This window comes from Octopus bimaculoides, chromosome 2, assembly GCF_046866305.1.
Source record: "Octopus bimaculoides isolate indiv1 chromosome 2, ASM4686630v1, whole genome shotgun sequence".
Lineage (NCBI taxonomy): Eukaryota > Metazoa > Mollusca > Cephalopoda > Octopoda > Octopodidae > Octopus > Octopus bimaculoides.
This window is the reverse complement of record NC_142929.1, coordinates 159,443,308-159,452,011: the sequence shown is the minus strand read 5'-3', so window position 1 is coordinate 159,452,011 and position 8,704 is coordinate 159,443,308. Positions and strand designations below refer to the sequence as shown.

The 8,704-nt window shown below is 35.7% G+C and overlaps 1 long non-coding RNA gene across 1 annotated transcript; it reads left to right on the top strand.

Moving 5' to 3' along the window:
- The first annotated feature begins 1,248 nt into the window (after positions 1 to 1,248).
- Positions 1,249 to 8,090, top strand: LOC149137277 (uncharacterized). The gene is made up of 2 exons (XR_016240811.1): positions 1,249 to 1,719; positions 2,925 to 8,090. It is a non-coding gene; the product is annotated as an uncharacterized LOC149137277 (long non-coding RNA).
- Positions 8,091 to 8,704: the final 614 nt, after the last annotated feature.

Genomic DNA, 8,704 nt, shown 5'->3' with positions numbered 1-8,704 from the left:
GAAGTAGGAACTGAATGCCACGGCATGGGTAGACGGTCAAAATATACCCGGATGTTTCAGAGATAGACACTACATACATGCATACGTGTGTGTGTGTGCGTGCATAAATATGCATGGGTGTGTGGTAGACAATTTATGCTCGAAAAACATTTAAATAGATCCTTAAAACTCTATCTTCGAAATTAATCATTTATCCTAATGCGGACTTTATCAATCTATAATTACATTCAATTTATTATTCCCACTTAGTCGCATATATATCGTTCCCGCAGCAGCAAAATGCTTAGAGACATTTCGTCAGTCTTTACGGTCTGAGTTCAAATTCCGCCGAGGTAGACTTTGCCTTTCAACCTTCCAAGGTCGACAAAATAAATACTAGTTGAGCAGTGGGGTCAATGCAGTCGACTTGCCCCTCCCCTAAATTTGCTGGCCTTTTGCCCAAACATACATATATATATATGTGTGTGTGTGCAGTTCCCAAACTTAACGTCTTTGGTTCGATACCACTGTGTGGGATCTAGTATATTGAGAAATCAAACTGACAAAAATTGTTGAAAAAGCGTGTTAGATGAGTTGTAACTGTAATTATATATACGTTGTGGCGTATAACATTACACACACAGTAACAAAATGTAAAAGCTACTGTCCTTTGAAATGCAAAAACACATTTTACTCTTCACGGTAATCAAATTTATCGACATTCATTGAATCGATCAACCGAAGAAACACGGTCAACTTTCTGTGCTGCTTGATCTATCGGATCCAAAACCTCGTGGTGTCAAATCAAATATTCATTGTATCACCATTGATTGTTCCCAGACTAATATCTAGACTTACGTACGCTCACGTGTTCGACGATGGAAATACGTGATTGAGTTTTTTCAGAGAATTACTTGCTGTATTTAAATATATATTACTTATTGAAATTCCTAAATATTTTGACGTATTGTATTAATAAAATTAAAATCCTTGAAGACGGTACCCCCAACACGACAGCAGTCTAATGACTGAAGTAAGTAAATGTTAAAAGATAAAAGATTTAAAATCATACAAATTAACTGTTTTTTTAATAAGTTTGAAGATCATGTTAAATTAACATTTGACAACACTATATCAAGTGTTATTTATTCAATATGCCATAAATCATATAAGTAGCAATAGTACAAAATACTGTCAGAGGCTAATAACATTTTGTGATTATAGTTTTCTTTTTGACAAATTGCATTGATGACCGTTATTGCATTTATCGTGTCAAGGCGACCTATTATCAAAGACGCTCAAAGCCGTTCCAGCCATGACCATTTTGTTTTTCTATTAGAATTTGGTACTACATATTCCAATAGATTTTCCCGAGATTTTAGATAGTGAGATGTGATTTTGAGAACAATTTCGTCGGTATTTAGGGAATCCTTCACTGGCTTGCTAATAACCTACTAGTAGCCGTAGGTAAAGTAAACGGTTTGCAGCGAATAATTGCAAGTGGATTACCACGTTGATTCTAATATGATATTACACCACACACAATTCATCCTACTTTAAACTGAAGTAGGAAGAGTAAGGAGAACATCAACGGATTCCTAACTCATCTAAATGTATTTCTCAGTCACTATGCTTCTATTGATTTTCCTGTCCATTTAACAAGAGTTTTCTTAATCTTGTCTACAGTTCTGCTGCATTATTTCAATTTCCACAGGGAACAACGGAGAAAATTCTTATCTTGTAATTATTATCATTTTTTTTTTAAATTTTTATATTTCGTTGTTGATATTGTTTTCATGAGAATCACAAACGTTTCACCAAAATTTGTGATATTTATCTTTCTAAAAGCTGCCCTACATTTTCTGAAATAATAACCATAAGTTTCGGATAATAATAGTAACAATACACAACTGGCAAAGAACTGATAGTTCTTTTGATTTTGAGTTGAAGACAACGGAGACTATGGTTACAAGGGAATAATCGTCTCTTGTTTATCCACAAGAAGATCGTCAGGGGAATTATATATCAACATCTGACAGTTGTGTTCTTTCAGAGTATATTAGCGTGTATTCATACGTGTTTAGATATAACCGAGCATGTGTACACTTTAGCATTTATTTTGTATTTAAATATTTGTCGAATGTTTATGCATAGCCAATATTAAGAAAGCAATTATTAAGGTCTACTACTTCTGTTGTAATTCCATTCACAAGGTGATTTTTTTCTTCTTTTGATTCCCTTGCTAAAACCTGATACAGGTGGTAGAAAAATAAAACATCTCAGCAGATCTTATTTGCAAGTTATCTCTAATCTGAAGTAATCAAATATAATCCTAAAGCTAATTTTTTTCCAACAAGTTGTTTATTCTGTCAAGCGCCGTGTAATTATATCGCAGCTGTTTACCGATGTAAATTATTGCAAGCTATTCCCACTCACCTCAACTAAAACATCTGATAGTGCATCCCGTTGTCTTCAGGCTAACATAGCGGTTTCGTCAGTTTTCCTAATGTTTGTCTCCATGTTTTCTATTGTTCCTCATTGTACATAACACACGTTGATTGTGATTGGAAAGAACAATAAATAAATACAAGAGAAAACAAACTATTACTCCTTTTTCTTCTCTTCGTGGTTTTCTTCAGAGTAAATGACGTGGAAGTAGGTATTGATTTCTAAAACCCGAAATAATCATTAAATCAGATCTTTATTTTAATTAATGTGTCTATGTAATTATATTATTATATGCTCTCACACATACACACATAACTAAGGTTTTTACATGTGTTAGCTCAAGAACTAAAATTTATTGCTTCCTGAATTGTTTTATAATTTTAAATTGACTTTCATGTTGAAATTTTGAAATATATGCTTGTGTATAAATGTGCCATACACACACATACAGACTAATCATTAAACTGGAGAGTTATTTGTGTTTGCTCATTTTGCAGCATATCGACCAGAAAATTATGCATGTACAATGCTCTCACCTCTCGGACGGTGCTTCTGTCGCACACAGAGTCATCCTAGACCATACCAAAAAATGGGCAGTTGATTGGTTAGCTTAATAATAATGTCAATGAAGGATACCTTCAAACAAACTTTAACCAACAAGCGCAGTGCATCTTTTCTCTACTTTAGATCCTGTCACTATAATGGTTTTTTTTTTTCTCCTCGAAACTCGCTGTGATCATGCAATCTCCATTCAAGTTCTCGAATCCCACCCGTCTCCCCTCTTCTCAACCTTGTTACGTTCAAATATCTAAGCTTGAGCTAATCAGTATATCTAGTCCTTTCGAAGAAGGTCAACACTCCGGATATTCCTTCCTTACTTATATCTTAACGCAGGTATTACAAACTACAAAAAGGAACATCAAGGGCATTAATCTCACCAGTCTAAGAAAGCTTACAAAGGTTATGAGCACTACGCGTTCCTCTAAACCCAGCAAGTATTAAAATATACATATTACTTGGATGGCAATTAGAAGAAACACTATATAAATGCCACTTTGTTGTTGTTGTTGTTAGATCTCCGTCGCTTACGACGTCGAGGGTTCTAGTTGATCCGATCAACGGAACAGCCTGCTCGTGAAATTAACGTGCAAGTGGCTGAGCACTCCACAGACACGTATACCTTTAACGTAGTTCTCGGGGAGAGTCAGCGTGACAGTGTGACAAAGTTGATCCTTTGAATTACAGGCACAACAGAAACAGGAAGTAAGAGTGAGAGAAAGTTGTGGTGAAAGAGAACAGCAGGGTTCGCCACCATCCCCTGCCGGAGCCTCGTGGAGCTTTTAGGTGCTTTCACTCAATAAACACTCACAACGCCCGGTCTGGGAATCGAAACCGCGATCCTATGACCGTGAGTTCGCTGTCCTAACCACTGGGCCATTGCGCCTCCACAAATGTCACTATATGTAGCCTGTAAATAATTTCTAACAGAAATTGTATATCCTGTTTCATAACTTCACTTCTTTTTAAAAAGTATGTCATTAATTATTTGTTCTTTACAGTAACAATTTATTAATACCAAAGGTGAATATAATTTTTGTTTCAAAATTAAAAGCAAAGGCCCTGGTCTTGTTTAGTATAAGATCAAAATAGACCTATGACCAGAGATATTCTGGCATTAATTATACAATCTTTTTTCTTTCAAACTGTTTTTGTAGGATATTATTATCTAATGTGTCTTATCATTCAGACTGTAATAATTTCATGAAGATTCGGCTATTTTAGAGGTTCTCACGTTCACTGAAATGTTACCTATGATTGTTTTGAACCTACTTTAGTTGTTTGCTCACCTTCCAGGTAATCTCTGATTGAGCAAAATAAATCTATGAATAACTACTTCCTATCATAAACAACATTTCATTTTAGTGTTGTAATGATAAAGGGTTAACGTCCCAGTTGTTGCCGGAACTCCTTTACAGCTGAGTGGACTGAAGCAACGTGAATGAAATGCTTTTGCTGAAGAACACAACGCACCCAACCCCGGTCATATAATCGGAACCTTCATCGTAAGAGTACGACATCCTAACCACTAGACCAAAGTGATGAGCTGCAATAAATATTGCTTTATATACCTGAAGATGAATATGAGACACTTGGGTTTTTTTGTTTGTGTTTAGAAGTTAAAAACACCCAAAACATGTCGGAATTTGAATAAAGCACATGTTATAATAATTTGTAAACCACTTACATCTACTAAGAATTGCGTAAGCGTTAAGAAAAATACATAAAATGATATATTTTAAAAACCAATATCATACCAGCCCATTTGATTTACTCCTATGCGCATTCACTTAAACGCACATGCACACACACATGAAAAGAGACACAAACTCATACCGTTTCGTCACATATGTGTTATTTTTTTTTTGTAGGGATGTTTCTTTAAGCTTCTAAATGATATTCGCTTTCACATACTCAGGCTTAAATGAACGCAATTGACGGCCACATACACGCAATACATACTAAGTGAAAACGTTTTAACTGTAAGATTGCGATCATCTCAGCTAATTATGTGTTTTTTTTTTTCCTTCTAGATTATTGACGTGTTTCCATATATTTCATGTTTAAAATATTTTCAGCAGCCATGTTGTAAATGTGTAAACTATGAAGCAACATTTTTCCTTTGCATTCTTCATATGAATCAATATTTATGAAACTACCGTACTTTTAGTAATTCTTGTAATTTCAGGAAGCAGCAAAGAGGAAGATGGTCATAAGTTCACTGTTAACGCCAATCTGTTTCGCTTTGGCAAAATGGACAGCTTTTAGTTTGATGGTTACTTATTTCCGCTCAGATATTAATTTTTCTTACTCATCGTTTTGTCGTTGAAATTTTCGTTCATGTCATTTGATTACAGCAACCAAGGAAGAAATGACGAGAATTTAATCTGAACACGCAACACACATTCAATAGAATACTGTTTGGACGTCATTGCCCTATATTAAGTTTCTTGTTTGTTTGTGAGTATTTTCAATGTTTTTCTTCTTTTTCTCTGCTATTATCGAACCAAACCACCACCGCCATCTTTCAGCATGCTCTTCAATAGAAGACATATTAATTGGCTTATAAGTTAGGAAATCAAACTTCAAACTGTGGTGGACACAAATATTTGAAGATATCAATAGAATACATGAGGCCGATTAACATATAACTATCAAGACATTCTTTAGAAAATGCTAAATTGAAATACATGGAAAATATTAATGAAGAATCAAGTTATTATAGAGCTGGAAGTTATTATGGACCTGGGATAAAATAATGGAAGTTGAGAATGGAAGACGGATAAGAGGAGGAAATAAAGAATTATCTCGGATGGAAACATTGTTATGAAATTAGACTTTAGAAATATTATTAGATTGGTATTGTCTCCAAGAATTACTGATGCAAATTTGACCAGAAAATTAAATTAAGTGACGATTATCTTCATTTAATAACATGAGAATGGTGAGAGAGAAGATGGTAAGGAATTTACTAAGATGCTTTATTTCTTCAATTTTTCCATCAACATCCTGATTCTCAGGGAAAATCCTGTGGAATTGTATTTTTACAACTCACCCTTCTGACTGAAATACAGAAAAATAAGTTTCATAATAAAATTAAAGTCGATCCAGTAATTTTTCATCCACTACAAACATGCCAACGAGTGGGCATGAACGGGGGAATTATTGAACCTTCAAGAAATAGCAGTCAAATATCCATCATTTCCGTATGCTAACATATTTAAAAAGAAGGACATATTTGTAAATAGAAGTACGAATGTCACTGTTACGACAAGAACGCTTGACCTACCTGATCTGAGTTGATCCACCATTAAACAACCAGTAATTCGGTTAGTAAATAACTTTTACATTTTCCTACATGGACTAAGACAACTTTACTCCATGGTATACTTTTAGGCGAGATTGTTTTAAATTGTTAAATGAATAAAACAAGCAGAAATTTTGATATTGATACGTTGTTCAGGTAATGGCAGAATCGACAAAGAGTCAAACAAAATTGCGGTATTCCGACACTTTAATTTCAGAGTTCAAATATCGCCGCATCCAACTTTATTATTTTACCCACGTTTTAGGGAAGAATAAAGTACCGGCCAAATACTAGTTTTGATCGTATCGGCCAAGCCCCCTCAACACAGAATGACTGTAAGTGTACCTAAACTTGAGATCATAATCATTTTATCTTCTCGGCCTTATTTTTCTCATCGCTAATTTATGTGGTTCAAAGAGAAAGAACATAACAAAAACGGCTGTTAATAGACACACACACACACACACACACGTGTGTGTGTGTGTGTATTAATATGCGCGCGTGTGTGTATATGTGTGTGTTATTGACATACACCGGACAGAACGTTTCGGTTCTGAGTTCAAGTATATATTTTTATCAACGCCGAAATTATGAGAGGTAATTTCGGCGTTGATAAAAATATATACTGGTAGACCAATGGGATTGATGTAATCCACTAGTACTCTCCCACAAAATTCCAAGCCTCGAGCTAACAATAGAAAAGAAATGATTATTAGTTCTGTTGTTTCATATTCTCATCGTTTTCCTTATACTACATATTTTCCATGTAGTTTTGGATTTAATCATTTTCAACTGAGTGAAACTTGAAAGAGATTCGGCAGCTATTTTTCGCAAACATTTGACCACGTAGGAACTCCTTTATAGTGATGATAACACTCACAAAATGGGTGCTTTTTGTGCATAAGTCCGCTGAATCCCTAACTCAATCTTGAGGTATTAACAACAACAATAAGGCAACATCAACTAAAGCATTGTGTTTTCTCTCTTTCTTTTTTTCATCTATGTTATTTCAATGTCACCGTTTAGTTCTTTAATAATGTTCTTTCCCCCATTGACTAAAGCCATAAAATATATTTGGGTATAAACACTGACTTAGAAGAACTCCCTATTCCTGCAATACGCGCAGACAAACACACGTACACACATAAACCGACGCACGTAGAAATTCATACACAGCCGCATACACAAACGCTGAACATATTTCACATTTACAGCTGTTTAAGATGAAGTGGGCTGTCATCAGTAATCGCTTGATAGCTTTTTAATTGGTGTCAACTTAGTGTTACGTTGACTGAACAGAACTACAACAATTACAAAGGCAAAAACTAACAACTACACCGCCATCCACGACATATTTCCTCGCATACGTACCTTCCCCTGTCCAATATGTAATCTATCCATGCCGCCATTAGCCAATCGTTTCTATTGTCACACTTAGGCTCCTTTTCATTTCATCCATTCATTCAACGAAATACTTTGGTAGTATGAAGGAGTATATTATTGCCCGAAAATATTTATATTACGTGAATATACACTATGCAAGATTTATATAAACGTGGGGATTAAATGGTGGGGAGGGTTGTAGAATGCAGAAGGACGATAGAGGTTAAAAGCTTGACAATTGTATTTATGCTTCTCAAAGCCCCTCTCTGCCAACGTTCTCTTCTTTCCTTCTTTCTTTCTGTCGATATTCTTTTCATTATATCATGCTTGAAGGCGGCGAGCTGGCAGAAACGTTAGCACGCCGGACGAACTGCTTAGCGGTCTCTGTGAAGTTAATACGTGAGTTTATGTTGAACTGTTTATTGAATTGTTGCCATTGTTGATTGAGTTGTTGTTTGAATTGTTGCCAAATTTGTTAATTCGTTAATTGTTGTTTTGTTTCCCATTGTGGGAAAATGGAGAAGACGCCGGAGGAAGACCCGAGTTACGCGGCCGCAACGAGCAAAGGAGTAGACGTGCAAGAGTTGGAGGCCTGCGAAATAAAAGTGGAGCCTAGAAAGATAAAAGAGAGTGAAAAAATAATCACTAAGGAAGGTAATATTCTGAAGCTAACGCCACCTGAAGATTTATTGGCCAACGTGCTAAGATGAACAGTAACATTTAAAACAATGAAGGAAGCCAAACGAAAAATAGAGATTGCGCCGATAGAAGTCATAGAGGAGTGTATCAAGGAATTGAAAAGACTTACAACCTACATTACGAGAGGGAGAAAATACGCCACTGTGGAGGTGCGCTTCACAACAGAGGAGGAAGAAATAAAGCACTCCACAGTGGTTATAAGGTCAGAAGAATGGTTGCTCCTGTCTTCGTACTGCGGCAAACGTGTGGCCAAAGTGAGAGCGGGTAGGGTGCCACCCGAATTAAAGGAAGACTGGCTGATGACAGCGATAACATACAATACGAAGGATG